Source organism: Desmodus rotundus, chromosome 7 (assembly GCF_022682495.2).
Source record: "Desmodus rotundus isolate HL8 chromosome 7, HLdesRot8A.1, whole genome shotgun sequence".
NCBI lineage: Eukaryota > Metazoa > Chordata > Mammalia > Chiroptera > Phyllostomidae > Desmodus > Desmodus rotundus.
In genome coordinates, this window is record NC_071393.1 from 46,803,964 (window position 1) to 46,824,355 (window position 20,392).

General features: G+C 36.0%; 1 protein-coding gene and 1 non-coding gene across 5 annotated transcripts in view; both read right to left on the minus strand.

Annotated features, from left to right (window-relative positions):
- Positions 1 to 20,392, minus strand: part of LRFN5 (leucine rich repeat and fibronectin type III domain containing 5) — a 268,158-nt gene that overhangs the window by 157,214 nt on the left and 90,552 nt on the right. The gene's annotated exons all lie outside the window — the stretch shown is intronic.
- LOC112296618 (U6 spliceosomal RNA) lies at positions 2,805 to 2,911 on the minus strand. The gene has a single exon (XR_002973945.1). It is a non-coding gene; the product is annotated as a U6 spliceosomal RNA (small nuclear RNA).

The window sequence follows — 20,392 nt, forward strand, 5'->3', positions numbered from 1 at the left end:
AAACAAACAAGCAAACAGAAAATAACAAAATCCTCCCACCACTTTTAATAGCCCAACACATGTCACCTGTTCACTCAGGAAGTAGTAGTGGAGTGTCAATCAAAAATGTGCTTAGAGCTAGGTTTCTGAGCCAGTAGCTACCAGACAGGTGGGATTACTATGATTGGCTTAAATTGACCACGGCTAGGATGTGGAGTTTTGCCCAATTGCCTGTACATTTAGGAAGAGGTGAGATGGATTTGAGGAAATTAACTACAATGTCTACTTCAGCTGACCAGGGCACTCTTCCCATACCGATGTGGCACAAAACACAAGTAATAGAAACTCTTTGAATTCCAGATATGTAGGCTTAAAATGGTTATATTGACCAGCACTTTTGCCTGTTTTAGCAAAACACGTATTTCTCTGACCTTTCTACTCCATGTCTCAGAAATCAAAGGAGATACATAACTTGACATTTGGTGCTATGGTTGACTAATTTTGTTAAGCTCAATGTCACTTAGATTAGTGATACTTCAAATCACAAAGCAGAGAAGTACATAGTATATAATTGCATCCCATAACCATCTTATTGTGAACCTACTATTTGTCAGGCAATTAAGTCCAATGAAGTATGTATGGTGTTTCCTTCTGACAGACAAGGAGATCGTGGCTTTAAAAGGCCAAGTTACTTCCCCAAAGTGACTGAGTTAAGACATAGATGCAAGGCCATAGCCAGTTCCCTTATTGTAAGTCCAATTATCTTTCACTATATGCATTGTAACACGACCACATTTTATCTGTGCCTAACGAGATACTAAAAGCGGGCACTTTCTGTCTCAGTTTTGGGAGAGGTCACGAAAGCTGAAAACAATGCAAAAGTGACAAGTGTCCCCCCATTCCACAGGGAAGAGATGGGCCATGAATGCCAGACTTGTGAATTAGTGATCTAAACCTACTTAGTGACTTTTGGCCTATCATTCTGTTCTAGGGTAAGAGGCTGGATGTGGAGAAACAAGCAGAGAGACTTTTCAGAGAACTTTGTGGGAATGCTGTGGCACTTCCCCTCTGCTATCTCATATGAGAGAAAAGGGGTGTGATTACCTCACTCTCAAGTTAAGTGAGAATCATCAGAGGGACTTCTCCTACGGACTGACCTGTGCCACTTAAAGGTCATAGGAGAAGTTGAGACTGAAACTGGACCGCACCTTGGAAAATTCGAAAGGTAAGAGGCTGTTTAGCTGGCATTCTGGTTAGAGACAGGCAAAGTAAAGAGGGTTATACTTCTAACAATGATGAGTCAAGGGTTCCTATTTCCAGCCGATCAGAAGAGTTTAATTTAGTTTATCCATATATAGGTAATGTTTGGGGGTTGAAACAGGAGTCATGCATGGCATCCCCAAGGACGTGCATCACCTCTGTAATAATGAGAGAAACTAATATCTTTGATCAACTTCCAAAGTTTCTCAAAAGAAAATCAGCTTAGAACACCCAACAAGCTCAGGGAACACCAACAGAGAATATCAGAGTCAAGCAAGGAAAGTTCTTCCTCGTCTTCAACTCTCTCCTTTTTACCAACTGTAGCCTCAGACCAGAAACCTTGCAACAGTGCAAGGCAACAGGGCAAGAGGAGAAGGAAGTGGGGAAAGAGAGAAAGGTGAACACAATCCCCCCTTGGCCTCACTGCAGTTTCTAGCCTGAAAGAAGACTGAATTGCAGGAGAGAAGAAAATTAACAGAAAAATAAGGAATTGTAAAATTACATTGGAATAGCCATTTAATTTCTGAAATTAGACTGTTGTTATAAGTAAAAGATTATAAAATAATTTATATTATCTAACAGTGACCAAAGAGGTTGTGGGGCTTGCAGAGATCTGCCCAAAGAACAGGATAACACAGCCCCCTGTGGGCAGGAATAGTTGCTTTCTGAGTGCAGCCGGTGAGCCCTGTGCTTTCGACCTACTGGCACCATGCACCCACATACTAACAACAACCATCACCCTGTATTTGAATAAATTACTTTTCCATTGGTATATACGTAGTAACTGGACTTCCTTTTGCACGGAGTGGTCAAGTTAAAGAATTAGTGTTTAGGAGATTACCAAGGCTTGGGTCAAAGTCTTGCTTCTTACATGTTCCAGTTGTTCAGTCTTGGATCCATTCACACTTCGGCTTTTTCATTCTCAGCTTCTTTATGTACAAATAATATAAATATGCTTTCCTTTAACATAGTTTTTCTCAAGTCAAATATGATTTTGTCTCACAGAATCTATTTGGCACCATCAGGAGACATTTTTAGTTTTTGCAACTGGAAGGTGTTACTGGCATCTAGCAGGAAAGGGTTGGGGATGTTGCTAAACATATTGCAATTCACAGGAGAGTCTCCCACAACACGTAATTACTTGGCCCCAAAATCAATGCTGCTGAGGTAGAGAGAAGCTCCTTTTAAGCAAGACCGCTTAGAGCTATAAAATATGTAAAATGTCAACCTCAGGATTTGACAGAGAAGGGACACTTAATGGAGGCTAATGTAACCCTTAGCATGAATCCAACTGCACGTAATGGAAATTCTGACTTAAACTGGCTTAAAAGAATATGAACCAGTATTAGTCGACAGAAGAGGAAGCTGTGGTGAAGAGGGGCTTCAGCAGAGCTCAGAGGTGTCGTCACAGACTCGACTCCTGACTCCTCACGTGTGCAGTGTTTTACTCTGAACTTTGTCCCCCTCACCATGCCGACGCCAGTGAGTTTAAAGCTACATGCTTTGAGGTTCACATCTAGTCAGAGAAAGAAAAATACAGCTTGAACAGTTATCTCTTTTGTTTTTTTAATATTGAATGTTTCACAATGTTGCGAATCATCCTTGCACAGGGGCCACACTCATCTTCTCTGCATCGTCCTAATTATAGTGTAAATGCTGCCAAAGTGAGCATTATAATTCTCTCTTAAATACAAAAATATTCTGTCCCAAATGTGCCCAGCAAGTCTGTCCTCAAGACGCACTGACCCAACAAAGCCTACTGCGAGCCATTCCTGTGGCTCAAATGTGTTTAGCTGAAGATAAGCAGATGGAGCCGAGTGGAAGTGGGTGTGGAGCGGGGAGGGCAGTCACAGTGTCTAGAACCTCTGATTAGTACCAACCCCATTTTCATCTTTCTTTATTTATAAACATGGAAACCTTAAAACACTAAGCTGTAAGCTCAAGATACAGATTCAGAAAAGTGTTAGAAAGTGATCACTGATATCTTGAGATTGTATTTTTTCAGAACAATAAATACAAAGTAAAAGATGGTATGATTTAGGAAATAAACTGGTTTGACAATACACAAAGTTTCCGAGAATGAGGGAGAATATAAAACTTGGAAGAGTAATTTCACCACACAAAAGATTCCTTTAAGAGCTATGACTTGAAGGAGAGAAGTTAGAAAACAAAAGAGGAACATGGGAGAATTATAAACTCTCTTGTTTCTGGAAGAACAGTGTCCACCTGCAAGTTAAGACCAAATGTGATATGACGTGAGGTGCTTTTGTTAAGGGAGGAAGTTAATAAAGACCGGAGAGGCAGAGCTGGAATTCTGATTCCTACATTATAAACTGAATTTAAAAGCGAAGATTAAGTAACTTAAACATTTCCACATGATTGGATCAGAATATAATATTCAGATGGCTCAACACAGAGGAAGGACGCTAGTAAAAAAATTTTAAAAGTCAAAGATCTGGTCTTAGAAGAATTGCTTTTTGATTTTTTTTTAAGCAAATCATTGCAAAATGGTCATGAGGAGCCCTTTATTTGAGGAGGCCCTAGATTTGGGGGGATGTTTTCCAACTCATTTATTTTTCATTTTTTCCCAATTTCTTACATTTCTTTAATATACAATTTTCTTCACTTCATGGATATGCGACCCACGACTATGAGGATCCTGGAAATCTTTCTGCCTCAATATATCTTTCCCCACCAATAATTCATATAAGTCCATTAATTTTCTAAGTTTTGAAAGGTCTGAAGAATATAGGAGGATAATGAAGTAAAATGTTCTGGAAAGTAATCATGAGGTTTTGCATATCTAACAAAAAATTAAAATACCACTGACCTCTGCATATTAGAAATTAACAGCAGTCTGTGCAAGTAAATTCCCCTTAGAGTAAAGCATCAGCAATTCCCCATGGCAAGGAGGGAAATTTAATCTGAAACTGCTAACTAGGACTAGTTTAGAAAAAATAAAGACTAATAATTCAGCAGCCATTTTTTTTGCAGGATAACTATGTGCCCAGTATCATGTTTGGGGCTCTGCAGGTAAACCAATTAATATGCTGATACTGTCCTGGTAAAGTTGAGGAGTTAATGTAAATCATCAAGGAGAGGAAAACCAAATATGTGGGTCCCCAAAACAGAAGAAGAAACAAGCACCTATGTACCTACTACCTAATAAGAATGGTAGTAATGACTCTCAAGCCTCTGTTCCTCCCTGTCCCGTATCCCATCCACAGAGCAATGACAATGTTCTCGAGCCTATGTTTTCCATTTCCATATCATTCATTGTGCATGTTTATGCAATTAGTTATAGTTCATGTTCACTGCTACATAGTATTCCCCTGCACAAATATACTTCAACTTACATATTTATTGTTCTGTCAGTGTATATTTGGATGATTTCTGACTTTTTGCTAATACAAGAAATGTAACCATGAATACTTGTCTCTTCATCCACATTCGGAAGAGCTTCTCAGCAATTTTATCTTATAGCCAAGATTATCAGGTTATAAGGTATGAGCATATCAAATCTACAGGGTAATGATGAATTGTTTCACAAAGAGAATATACCAATTTACCTCTTACCAGCACGCAGCATTACAAATTTTATTTTACATGCTCTAAAAACTTGATTTATAGATATTTGGGGGTTTACCAACACAGTAGATTTGAAACAGTATTATCATTTGTGTTGAATTTGTATTTCCCTGAATACCAGTGATATTTCATACATTTTGATAGATTTATTAACTGTTCTTATTTCCTTTCCTGGAATCATTTTACAGGGTAACTCTGGAGATTTTAGTTTGTGTATAGGATATTTTTCACAAATCTGTCATACTAATCCTTTGTCAGTTATATGTTTTACATCTCTCCTCAAGTTTGCATTAATGAAGACAGCTTTATGAAATGTTTACAATGAATAAAATCTTAATTTCCCAGAGTCAAATTCCTCAATATTATTCTACATGGCTTGCACATTTTCTCTTTACTGCTTATTGTTCATGTATTGCTTACCTATTTTCCTTATATCATACAGATTCCCCCGTTATTTACTTCAAACATGTTAAGATTTATTTTTGCACACAAATCTTTACTCCAACTGGAACTGATTTCAGATTACTATGGTCACACATTCCAAATAGTTTGAAAAGGATTATCAAGTGTTCCTAAAGCATTATTAGTGACCCATTCTTTCTCCCACTGGTCTGCAAATACACCCCCATCACACGTAGCTCTGATATTTATGTGGATTTGTTTGTAACCCTCTATTTTCTTTCACTGGACTCTTTCCTGACTACCTCAGTGCACAGGCCGCATTGTGTTCATTGCTAAAGTTACATGACAGTTATTATTTAATTTGGCCAAGGCCTTAACCTGTTTATTTTTTAAATGTGTTTTGGCTCTTCTTGATCCTTTTTATTTTGTTTTATATTAATTTTGTAAATGTCAAGTTTCATAGCAAAGGTTATCATTTTGTTTGGAATGACATTTAATCTACAGATCAATTTTAGAAGAAGGTATCTAGGAGTAAAACTAACACAAAATACAAAATATTTTCTTGAATAAGATTATAATCTTTGGGGAAATGTTTAATACCTTCTTGAAAGACATTAGATAATATACAAAAAATGGAGATGTCCCTGGCTTATAGATCAGACTGCTTTCACCAATATTCTCTCAAGCCCCCTTCATGTCCTCAATATATTCTGCATGTTCCCTATATTTGGTTCCATTGTCTTTTGTGTATTTTCTTCAATTCTCCCTTAACTTTTTTTATTGTGTCTAATCTGATGTTAAATGTATCATTAATTTCAATGTTATTTTTCATTCTTTGAAGTTTCATTTGATTCATGTCTTAATTTGTTTGGAAACCTTTCATAATCTCTTCTTCCTAAGACTTCTTTTGAATCACACGAGCACAGATATATACAAACACTCACACACATACTGGTTTTCCATTTCTGACATTCTTCTAAATCTGGAAACACGGAGAGTCTAACTTTGTTTTCCATCACATCTTCTTGGGCTTATTGTCCCATTATAGTGCTTTTTTCTTCATATTTTCCGATGTTGTGAGTTTATATTAATGAAATCTGATCTGTAAAATTTCTTTGAATTGTGTGTTAAAGGAGAGTTTCTTAAGGCCATACCACTCTGAGGGCACCCAGCCTCCTCTGACCTCAGAAGCAAAGGAGAATTTCTTTAGAGAGAGACTACGATTGCTTCTGCCAGCTGTCTGCAAGAACTAGAAATCAGGAACTAATTTAAAAACAATTTACACATTAAGATTGTTTGGAACCAAAAGTATGATAAAATTCAGGTCACAAATCTAATCCATATATCAATTTGAGGTTTTGGATTCTCAGGAGACTATGCACCTACCCAGGTAGACCTCCCCTAGCCCCGGTGCTAAATCCGTGCAGAGAAGCTTGCTTGTTTTTCCCTGTGTGCAGAGCCTCTTTCCTTCTCTCATCCACCGAGTGGGTCACTCTCCAGGACTTCGGCTTTAAATAGGCATCTCCTGTGAGTCACCCGCTTTTACATACGCCCTTGTTTTTTTCTCCTTTCTCCTGCACCATATGCATTCATTCAAAAAATGAAATCTGAAAATCTCTCCAAAAGCAAATGACAAGTTTATAATTTGCTTATGTATACATTCCTATTCTCACTTCATGTTTTGCTTTAATTAATATCCATTAGTTTCCTTTTAAGTGTCTGTGTGTGTGTGTGCGTGAGAGAGAGAGACAGACAGACAGACAGAGACAGAAGAGAGAGAGATTGAGATTTAGAACTTTTTCTTATTTACAGTAAAAATTTGTTCAGGATATCCAGTCTTCCTTTCTGACAGAGAGAAACTCATAATCGAAATTTCCAAATTGTTATTTTTGACTGATTTTAATAATCAAGAGTTATTAAAGTCTACACCATTAGATAAATGTAAATGTCAAATAAAGTGTGTTTTATGTCATACTTCTTTCCTGATAGTTATATCAAAGTGAACTGCTGTTACCTTCATAAAGCGGTGTCTTATGTTGTTACTCTAACCACATTTGCATTAAAGGAAACTGCCTGCTGAGTACATATTTGACAGAATACAACCACACAAGCTATTTCTTTTTTTAAAATTTTTATTGTTATTCAATTACAGTTGTATACAACTGTACACAACTGTATACAACCACACAAGCTATTTCAAAAAAGTTTCAGAAAATGTGTACTAGATGCTTTCTAAGATAATTGGTTCTGAGATAATTTTCATAACCCGTGATTCAGGAATATGTCATTAATGAAATTATACTTATATGAGGTCCTCTCAAAATGTTTCTGAACTAAGGCTGTAGGTCAAGGTCTGGAATTGTTTCACAATAATGTCAACACTAATGTATTGTATTAATACTTCCATGTAGTTTCAAAGACAGAAGGTACTCATCTAATGTATTTATGTCATTGCTTTAACAATATCTTGCTAAAACAATCTGGATCTGCAGCCTTTGAAAGTTACAAATCATACAACATATTATCTCTTAAAGAACAACTTTATTGTATCATTACTTTAAGCTTAGAATAGATAATAATTTATATGTAACATCTCAGTTACTCTTTCCCAGAGGGAGAAATCTGAACTCAGATCCTGGCTCTCAATATTACAGTATATCTGTTTTATTTCACTTTTTGTTGTTTTGATGGTTGTTATTTGTTTATTCAGATATACTTATAGGTAGTGATAAAGTCACTTACTAGATTAGAATATATTATATGTTCCTTTACATCTTTATATTGGGCTAAATTTTACATTTTATACAGCTCAGCCTGTCCAGAAAGTATCTAGCCATGTAAAGTGAAAAATAAAGACATTTATTGAAGATACAAGAAACATTATACATAGGATAATGAAGCCCCAGTCTCCTTCAGAGTAGGTACCTGGGGACCTCACACAATTCTCCCAGCATCTCTTCCACTGTTCAAAACACTCTGCAAAATCCTTTTTTGGATCGCCATCAGCTGCCCCATCTTATTTTCCTGAATCTCATAGAAGGTCTGAAATTTCTTCCCTTTCAACAATGATTTTAGTTTTGGGAAAAGCCAGAAGTCCCAGGGCACCAAATTTGGGCTGTAATGGGTGCTGAGTCACCTGGGTGATTTGATGTTTCGCCAAAAATCTCTGCACTACACACAGTTGCATGAACAGGCATGTTGTTGATGAAGCTGCCCACCATTAGTTGCCCATGGATGTGGTCATTTTCGTTATACTGCGTCTCTCAGCCAACGAAGGGCATTGAGGTAGTACTCTGTATGAATTGTTTGGCCTGAAGGGGCATACTTATGAGGAATAGCACCTTCCCAACAACAACAACAACAAAACCAGTTAGCTTGGTCCTGATCTTGCTGAGACTGCTGTGCCTTTTTGGGGCATGGAGAACCAGGCAACTTGCATTGGGACAACTGGGATTTAATTTGCGGATCATAGCCACAGACTGACAATTCATGTCCACTTATGACCTTCATGAGGAAATCTGGTTCACTGGTAGCTGTTTGAATCAAGTCATTAGCAAATGCTGTACAGTGCTCCTTCTGCTCTGGTAGCAGAAGCTGTGGAATGAATTTTGCCATGACATGTTTCATGCCAAGGTCCTGTGTCAAAACCTTGGACGCAGTAGTTTTTGGAATCCCCAGATCAACTTCTAGTTCTCTCACTATCAGTCGCCAATCTTAGTTGACTGCAGCCCATACACGTTCAATATTCTCAGGTGTTCTGCTTGGCACAGGTCTTTCAGAACGTGGATCACTTTCAAGAAATTCTCAACAGCATCTGAAGCATTTGTGCTACATTTTTATTTGAGTTGCAATCATTGCATCATCCCTAAAAGTCTTCTGAATTATCTGAATAGCTTCCACAGAGGAATGTTCAAGCTTACTGCAAAATTTCATGCAGATCCATTGCTCTATTCACTGTCATTTTGAATGTGATGGCCACAGAGTATGGATGCTCACTCAGTGGTGTCTACTGCCCCCAATGACTGGTACAGTAAAGTCGTCATTGCTCATGCATGTACATTCCAGTCCACTCTCCTTGGCTGCCAGGTTACATCGATGTCATGCAAACAATTCTTATTATATTAAAAATGGCTGGATTTAGTCTGGACAGACCTTATATTTAGACTAAATTGAGACAAATGTACTTAATATTTCTAATATAAAGTTAAAATAAGCTTTTATACTCCTTTAACTTTCCCATTATATCGAGTATGATGGATTCTTATTTTTAACATGATAATTAAATTCCAAACAATATCACTGGCAAATATGTTTTCCCATACCATTGGTTCCTTTTTCATGTTGTTGGAATTTTCTATAGCCTTGCAGAAGCTTTTACATTTGATATAGTCCCATTTGTTTATTATTTCCTTTGTATCCCTTTCCTTAGGGGATGTATCAGAGAAAATATTTCTGGGGGGGATATCTGAAATTTTCCTGCCTATGTTCTCTTCTAGAACTTATATGGTGTCACACTTATATTTAAATCTTTTATCCACCTTGAGTTTATTTTGATGTGTGGCATAAGTTGGTGGTCAATGATACCTTTGAACAAGGGTTTGATCTCCAAAATATATAAAGAACTCACATGACTCGACATGAGGAAGACAAACAATCCAGTTAAAAAATGGGAAAAGGACCAGAACAGACATTTCTCCAAGGAGGACATACAGAGGGCCCAGAGACATATGAAAGGATGCTCAGCATCACTAGCCATCAGAGAGATGCAAATTAAAACCACAATCAGATACCACTTCACGCCAGTCAGAATGGCCATCATAAACAAATCAACAAACAAGTAGTGCTGGGGAGGTTGTGGAGAGGAGGAAACCTTAGTGCACTGTTGGTGGGAATGCAGACTGGTGTAGCTACTGTGGAAAACAGTATGGAATTTCCTCAGAAAACTAAAAATGGAACTGCCTTTTGACCCAGCAATTCCACTGCTGGGACTATACCCTAAGAATCCTGAAACACTTATTCAAAAGAACCTATGCACCGCAATGTTCATAGCAGCATTACTCATAATAGCCAAGTACCTAAAAAAGCCTAAATGACCATAAGTAAATGAGTGGATAAAAAACCTGTAGTACATTTACAGAATGGAATACTATGTAGATGAAAGAAGGAGCTCCTACCCTTTGAGACATGAGAGTAATATATCAAGTGAAATAAGCCAGGCAGTGAAAGACAAATACCATATGATTTCACCTATAAGTGTAAACTAATCAACAAAACAAACAAATGACCAAAATAGAATCAGAGACTTAGAAATAAAGAAGAAACTGACAGTGACCAGAGGGGAAGGTAGAGGAGGATGGTGGGGAAAGAAGGGGAAGGGGCAAGTCAAGGAACATGTATGAGAGACCTATGGGCATGGTCAATGGGGTGGGGATTGACTGTGGGGGTGAGGGGGTAGGAGGGACAGGCAAGAGCAATGGAGGGAAAAGTGGGATAACTGTAACTGAACAACAATAAAAAAATAATTTAAGAAAAGAATATTTTTCTGGTTTACTGAAGTTAAGGTATATTACACAGGGATCACTACAATTAAAATGCAATAAAATATTTTTAGTTTTAACTAAAAAATTCCAAACAAATATAAAATGAAGATGGATGACATACAGTGACATTTTTCACATACAAAAAGAAATTCAATACCATGGTAAAGGCTATAAAAACACTAATAGATGAGATCTTTAATAAGCACAAAGCACCTCTTTTCCACATTTTGGGAACTATCTAAAGCAAAATATGAGAAATGGAATTCATAAGTGGCAAATTCAATATATGAAGTGTTTTCCTATTACTACATATATTACTATTTCCTATTACTACATATTACTTCATAACTATATGAAGAATGAAAAGTTATTTCAAATTATAGGCCTCAGAAACCCCTGTGGGATTCCAGGTCTGGGTCTAAAAATATACAAGACGAACCTGAATCATCTAATTTAACAAATGAGCAAAGAAGACGACTGAGATCTAATTGAAAGCACTTCAGAAGCAACTAAAGGAATTTATTCTCCCCAAATGTGGGGTAATAAGCATAGTGTTACTCAACAAGCAATCAGTTCAACCAATAAAAAACACACCCATTATTAGGTGTTGAGGTTACCGGGAAACTGAAATATTTAGAAGAGTGTAAATAAATAAAAAGATCCCAACACCTATCCTGCTGTCCCCCCACAAGAACTACAGGAGTAGGCAATACATAGTAGGTTTACAGTCCTCAGTATGTAAACCAGCTTATTTTTGTATTGTTGTTTATTAATTAGTGCATTCTTTATTTGTACTACAACTGTAAACCTCCTTTTGCCCCCCATAATAAAGTGTAAAAGATAGCTGATGAGAGTAACTTTTACTTTCTGCGAAGAGATAAAGAATGATAAACCTGGAATATCATCTCTTTGTAAACCCTAACGATATAATGAATCTCCATAATAATAAAAAAATCACTGAATAGAAGATCTTGTTTAGAAAAAAAATAATCATGAGAAGTACTTTATAAAGCAAATATGGAAATGTGACTACTGATTGGATATTTAATATATAAAGAATGTAATGCTGTTTTTAGGAGTGATAATAGTAATGTGATTTGTTAAAACAAAAAGTCTTTACCGTTCAAAAATGCATGCCCAAACACTTACAGATCAAATAATATGATGTTGAGGGTCTTTTAAAATAACGTGTGGTACTAGAAAGTGATGAAGCAAATCAGTGAAAAAAGATTTGCCAATTTGGTGATAATTATTGAAGGTGGGTAATGCGTATTTAGGATTTATTATACTGTTCTTTCTATTTTATGAAATGTATGTTTGAAATTTCCTGTAATAAATATACATTATTTAAAATGTAGTGCAATATGAGTCCCATTAGGGATGTTTACCCCTAAAATAACAACTTTACTAACAGTGAAAAACAAGTACAAATATGTAATTCTTTACTGTACTAAACTGACAGCCATTTTTATGTCAAAACTGGTTTTGATAATTTGTTAACTCTATAATTAATATTGGTTCTTACATAGGACATCTTATCTATTATTCTAAATAGTTAATCCATGTGATGTTTAAATTTCAGCAGGTATTTAGTTTTTTAATACCTACAAATTTGGTGAAGAGCCACCCAATTAATCATTCAAGAGCCAGAAAACTCTTCTGCAGAGGGATAGATAGTTATATTTTAGGTTTTCTGGCAGTACAATCTCTGTCACAACTACTCAACTCTTCTAACATAGCACAAAAGCAGCCGGAGATGATGCACAAATGAATGGGCAGGACCACGTTCTGATAAAACTGGTTTTACAACAACAAGGAGTGGGCTGGATTTGGCCCACGCAGTAGGGTTTGCCACCACCTAAAACTATTACTGCAAATCAATAAATGGTGTTGACAAAAGAACAGGAAATAGATAAGAAGAGGAAGTCCAGGAGTTGAATGTCAGTATGTATGAAAATAGAATAGAAGGGTGGTATTTTGATTTAATGAGAAAAGAATGATAAATTTTATTTTTAATTAATAATGTCAGTATGTCTAATATCCATTAAGAAAAAAGGTAATTAGGCCCTTAACCACATTATTTACAAAAGTATATACAGATTGGTTAAATATTTAAATACACAGAATAAAGCAATAAGAGTCTTAAAAATACTTCATATAATCATGTTCATCCAGTGATTTTGGAAGCGTTTCTAATAAACACAGAATGTTTACAGGAAAAGGATGTCTTTGGCTAAATAAAAATCACAACTTTTATGCAGTAAAATATTTCATAAACAAAGTGAATAGACAAATGATACACTGGGACTAATATTTGCAATGTAGGTAACAGGAAGTACATAAAATTTCACAGAAAGGACAATCCAGTAGCAATATCGGAAAGGAGGGCAGTGAGTGACTGTGCCCTCCTAACATATTCTTGCCTTGTTTGTTAGTAACAGATACCTGTTGTTAAGTCAGACATTCTACCAAAAATACTATTTAACAAACTATACGTAACTGTATGCAGCAGTATCTACCTTCTAGCCAGTGTAACATAGGCAGGAAAAATGAATATGTGCATTTAGGGATGATTTATTTATTGTAAAGGAAGGGAGCACTGAACTCCTCTTCTTTCTGCTTCTAGGTGTCTGGTAACTAATGACTAAAACTCCAGCCCGTGATAGTGCCCAGAGTAGAATATAGTAGGATGGCAGAGTACACAGTGGGCCCAGAACCCAGGTCACAGCAGAAAGCTGCCAATATCTGCCATGCCTACTGCTGTATCTCTCTTATAACAAATAGAATCAACCTTCTATATGGGTTGATGTAGTATTATTTAAATGTTTTATTTTATGCAGCCAAATCTAATTCCAATCAACAGTAAGAAAATGAATCCCACGAAAACAAAATTAACAGCCAATAGATACACAAAAAGATTGTCAAACTGAAATCAATAATAACATGTTAGATAATACACATCAGACTGATAAAAATTTAAACAATTGATAATAACAGCAGATGGCCTGGACATGAGGGGACACTCACATAATGCCAGAGGACTGTGATTTTTGAAAGACTTTTTAGAAACCAAATGGATAACATTAAAAAAAACTTTGACCCAAAAAGTCCTTCCAGGGGAGCTATCCCATTAAAAAAAAAACAATTTAAAGATGTAAGGGTTAAATATAGTTTCTGTGTTATGGTACATTTATAGTGATAAAAATCAATGGAAACAATGTATATGATATCAATGAGTATATGGAATATATTATTATCAGATTTATTGTAAAGGAATTTAAGAAGTAAATTGGAGGTACAATAGTTGACATGACAAGATTTCCACAGGTACCTTTAAAAAGTGTGTGTGTGTGTGTGTGTGTGTTTTGGGTATGTTTAATAGATATGAAAAATTTGTCTTGCACAACACAGAAAAATGATGTATGTATAGACTGTACAAATATCATTTAGTATAAATATGTAAACCTATATAATTATATCTGAGATATATGAGCATAAGGAGAAATATGCAAATATAAGCATAGTGCCATGATTACCTGCAGTATAGAAAAAGTCTGATGTGAGTAGAGCTAAGCAAAGAAGAAAAAAATGTATTACACTACTCAGGAAAAAGTGTGTACAATGGCTTATCTACCATTGCTATGTCTGTGTATAGGTGTGTGAGTATGTGTGTGAAAGTGAAGAAGAAATAATCACCAAAATACTAATAGCTATTTCAGAATGATTACTAAACATATTTCTTAACATGAACTAATGTAGAAAAAAACAAGTGAACCAGTCAAACTGCATAATAACTTATCCTTATAATTAATGGGTGACACATATAGCTGACTGCCCTGAATATATCACTTCGACAAGGTATGTCTCACATCTTTTTCAAGAGCACTTGAATCATGAGCAGACAGGAGTCAGAAACCTAATTATTAACCAAAGAATAAGAAAGTTCATGTTCCTTCACACTACTGGATTTGGTGGCTACGATATTTAAAAATCAGCCAAGGAAGTGAGTTGTTAGGAGGAAACTTGCCTTAAATATTGACAATTTGCCAACGCGGGAAACAAGTTTAAAAAATTCATAAATAATTCCTTTAAAAAAAGTAAAAAGATAAGAAATTCCCCTAGCAACTGATACAATAGGTGACACTATGTTTTGGACAAGAAGATAAAGAAAATGATGTCAAGTATAACAACAAGTCTAGAAAACTGAGTCTAGAAATTCTCATTGGAGGCCAGATACAAGCAACATGGTACCAGATACAAAGCACCAACATGAGACAATGGAAGAGGAAAATCAAGAGGCTACTCTTGAAGTTGTAAATGACTCCCCAAACTACAGCTATGGTTGCTGACATCTAAAGATGGCCTTCATATAAAGCGAATAAAACAACACTCTCCATTTAAATTCAGAGAAACACAATCCAATAGGCATTTGGAAAGAACTATTTTGTCCACTATTGGCCCACAGACTTCCTTTTAAAAATTTATTGTCCTTCAGAAATAACCTAAGATCAGAGCAGAATTAAATGACATAGAGACTAAAAGATCAATCCAAAGGATCAATAAATCCAGGAGCTGGTTCTTTGAAAAGATAAACAAAATCAACAAGCTTTTAAGCAGACTCATCAAGAAAAAAAAGAGAGAGGGCCCAAATAAATAAAATCAGAAATGAAAGAGGAGAGATTACAACTGATACCACAGAAATACAAAGGATTGTAAGAAATTACTACAAAGAACTATATACCAAGACATTTGAAAACCTGGGTGAAATGGACAAATTTACTAGAAAAATATAATCTCCCAAAACTGAATGAAAAAGAAGCAGAAAGCCTGAATAGACTGATAAGAGCTAGTGAAATCAAAGCAGTAATCACAAAACTCCTGGAACACAAAAGCCCTGGACTGGATGGTTTCACAGGAGAATTTTACAAGACATTTAAGGAAGAGTTAACCCTTATCTTTTTCAGACTATTCCAAAAAATCTAAGAAGAGAGAAGACTCCTAAACTCTTTTTATGAGGCCAGCATCATCCTAACTCCAAAACCAGATAAAGACACAACAAAGCAAGAAAACTATAGACCAATATCACTGATGAAGATAGATGTTAAAATCCTCAACAAAATATTGGCAAACCCCATCCAGCAATACGTTAAAAAGATCATACACCATGATCAAGTGGGATTCATCCCAGGGATGCAAGGATGGTACAATATTTGCAAATCAATAAATGTAATACATCACATAAACAAAATGAAAGACAAAAATCGCATGATCATATCAATAGATGCAGAGAAAGCATTTGATTAGTTACAGCACCCATTTATGATAAAAACACTCAGGAAAGTGGGAGTAGAGGGAGCATCAATTAACATAATAAAGGCCATATATGAGACACCTATAGCCAACATCATACCGAATGGGCAAAAGCTAAAAGTTTTCCCCCTAAGATCAGGAACAAGACAAGGATGTCCACTTTCACCACTTCTATTCAACATAGTATTGGAAGTCCTAGCCACAGCAATCAGACAAGAAAAAGAAATAAAAGACATCCAAATTGAAAAGGAGGAAGTAAAAGGGTCATTGAAGATGACATGGTAGTGGACATAGAAAACCCTATAGGTTCCACCAAAAAACTTCTTGACCTAGTAAATTACTTTGGTAAAAGAGCAGGATTCAAAGTCAATATCTAGAAATCAAAGGCATTTTTATACATCAACAATGAGAGATCAGAATGAGAAATAGGGGGAAAAAACCCTATTTGCTATAGCAAAAAGGAAAATAAAGTACCTAGGAATAAACCTAACCAAGGAGGTGAAAGACCTGTACTCAGAAAACTACACAACACTGAAGAAAGAAATTAAGGAAGACACAAACAAATGGAAGCATATACAATGTTTGTGGATTGGAAGAATTAACATCAAAATGTTCATAGTACCCAAAGCAATTATAGATTCAACACAAGCTCTATTAAAATATCAATGACATATTTCACAGATAGAGAAAAAACATTTCAAAAATTTATATGGAACCATAAACAACCTGGAATGGCCTCAACAATTTTGAGAAAGAAGAACAAAGTAGGATAGATCACAATACCTGTTATCAAATTATATTACAAGGCCACTGTAATCAAAACAGTCTGGTACTGGCATAAGAACAGACAGAGAACAGAATAGAGAGCCAAGAAATAAACCCATGTATCTACAGTTAATTAATATCTGACAAAGGGGGCAGAAGCATAAAATGGAGTAAAAATAGCCTCTTCAATAAATGATGTTAGGAGATCTGAACAACTACATGCAAAAAAATGAAACTCAACCACCAACTTACACCACACACAAAAATAAACTCAAGATGGATAAAAGACTTAATAAGTTGCAACACTGTAGAAGTCCTAGAGGAGAACATAGGCAAGAAAATCTCAGATATCCCATGCATGATTATTTTCACCAATACATCACCTAGAGCAAGGGACATAAAGAAAAGAATAAACAAATGGGACCTCATCAAATTAAAAAGCTGCTGCACAGCTAAAAAAAATCAGTGAAATAAAAAGGGAATGGACTGTATGAGAAAATATATTCTCAAATGACACCTCAGACAAGGGTTTCATCTCTAAAATATATAAAGAACTCACATGACTCCACTCTAGGAAGACAAACCACCCAATTAAAAATGGAAAAAGGACCTCAGCAGACACTTCTCCAAGGAGGACATACAGAGGGCCCAGAGACATATGAAAGTATGCTCAGCAACACTAGTCATCAGAGAGATGCAAATTAAAACCACAATGAGATACTACTTCACATGGGTCAGAATGGCCGTCATTAACAAATCAACAAACAAGTAGTGCTGGGGAGGTTGTGGAGAGAAGGAAACCTTAGTGCATTGTTGGTGGGAATGAAGACTGGTGCAGCCACTGTGGAAAACAGTATGGAATTTCCTTGGAAAACTAAAAATGGAACTGCCTTTTGACCTGGAAATTCCACTATTGGTACTATACCCTAAGAATCATGAAACACCAATTCAAAAGGAGCTATGTACCCCTATGCAGCACAATTTACAACAGCCAAGTGCTGGAAGCAACCTAAGTGCCCATCAGTAAATGAGTGGATCAAACAACTGTTGTGCATTTACACAATAGAATACTACGCAGCAGAAAGAAAGAAGGAACTCTTACCTTCCACAACAGCATGGATGCAACTGGACTCCAAGAGCATTATGCTAAGTGAAATAAGCCAGGCGGTGAAAGACAAATACCATATGATCTCACCTGTAAGTGGAACCTAATCAGCAAAACAAACAAGCAAGAAAAATATAACCAGAGACATTGAAATTAAGAACAAACTGAGTAACAGAGGGGAGGTAGGATGGGATAATGGGGGAAAAGAGGGAAGCATTGTCAAGAACATGTGTAAAGGACACATGGACAAAACCAAAGATGGGTAGGATCAAGGGTGGGAAGTGGGGTTGGCTGGGGTGGGGGGGAGAGTGGAAAGGGGAAATGGAGACAACTGTACTTAAATAACAATAAAAAATGTGGAAAAAACCTTATCAAAATTGTTGAATTTTTGTATACCCATTTTAATGTTGAAGATGGAAGAAAATATACAAATTTTTGGCATATTATGCTTTATTATTTCAAGAAAGGTAAAAACAAAACTGAAATGCAAAAACCAAAAAATCAAAAAGATTTGTGCAGTGTATGGAGAAGGTGGTGTGATTGATTGAATGTGTCAAAAGTGGTTTGTGAAGTTTTTTGGTACCATTGACATTTTGGCCAAATAATTCCTTGCTGTGGGGCTGTCTTATGCATTGAAAGATGTTTAGCAGTACTCATGGCCTCTACCCACTAGAAGACAATAGCAGGAGATAGCTGACATACTCAAAATATTCAGGTCAATGAAGTTATTGGTGTAAATGAAAAAGGTATCTTTTGAAGGGACTTTTTGGCCAACCCATATATAAGATTCATAAGAAGAGTCACCTCTTTCACCTGAAAACAATAAATACTTTTTAATCCTCACCAGAAGATATGCTTACTAATTTTATGAAGAGAGAATGGAGGGAGGGAGGAGGAGAGAAAGAAAGAGAGAGAGAGAGAGAAACATCAGAGAAACATTGATTAGTTGCCTCTGGTACGCGGCCAGACTGGAGATTGAACCGGAAACCCAGCTGTGCCCTGACTGGAGATCAAACCTTCAACCTTTTGGTGTATGGGACAGTCCTCCAGCCAATAAAGTTACCCAGCCTGGGCAACAATGAAGATCTTTAAAACGATATAAGTTGTTCTTAATTCCAGGAAATTCATTATTGTGGGAGCCATCTAGTTTCAGAAGGACAATGAATAAATATTAAAATATAAAAATAAATATTCTGAGGAGAGTTAAATTTGCAAACTCCTCACTTCCCACATATAATAAAAGATGAAAAGGATAATCAACCCCTTATGACCCTGGAGAAGGAAGAAATGTCATCGTGAACACTTGGGCTACCTATAAATGTAGCAAAACAAAGAAAGGGGAAGACATGATGAAATATTTTTTCCTAAGGAAAATCAAATTTAAAAATGTGGCAGTTCTCATATATTGAAATGTTAAAAATGTGTACATTCTTTCTGACCCCAGAGACTAGATTAGTACCCATCACCTACACTTAAACAATTCAGGGGTAGGCAAAAGGGAGTTAACAGTCTCAATTTAGTGGTCCTCCTTTTCTCCTACTTCAGAGAGAAGACTTGGAATTGAACAGAGAATACCGCACCTCAAAGTGAAGGACACTCTACATTGTTACACTGAGCTTTAATTCAGGTAAGAGTTGAGTATTCTGAAAAATCAAAGAAGGACTTAGATACTGTTTACAGCTTTTATTGCAAGGTAGAGAATTAGTACCCCCCATTTCAATTAAGAAACCAAAATATATGAAGGTCAAATTCCTCTGAAGGAATAAAACCTACACTATCATAGTGTTATATAAAAAGAACAGTGATCGTAATGCTGATAAAACACTTTGACATTTATTGTACCACCTGGCAGTATCACCATTGAAGAAGGACATGTGTTGATTTCCAAAGGGTTTTGCCATGAAATGATCATCAAATCTGGAGAAATGTATACGGTATTTGAGACAAGTATTTATAAGTAGTCATTTTCTCAGAGGAAAAACAAACAGCAAAACTGCTGTGTGTTGCAAATCTTTTACAAAAGAAAACAGTTCCGCTGGATTTAGCAGTGTTCAAAGGACACGTCTTCCTGTCGCTGCTCTGAAGACCGTTCTGTCTAATGGAAGAAATGTACTAAAAATGAAAACTGGTCATACAGACTTTACATAATGCATTTTTTTCAAATAAACATACAAAATGTTTTCATTGCATGGACCTGGAGAATAATTTGATGATTCAAGATGAAAAAAAAGTGTGTTAAGTTCAATAGTAGTTTATAGAAAAGTTTTGTTCCAAGAAGGAGCCATTTTTGAGGCAACCATTAATTATATTAAATTTCTTATCACAATACAATCCCATGATGTATAAAGAATAACTAGTCATCAAATATCACTATACATTATCACACTATAAATATTGGCATAGATTCAGAGAACGGACATTGACAGCTGTCACAGGGGAAGGA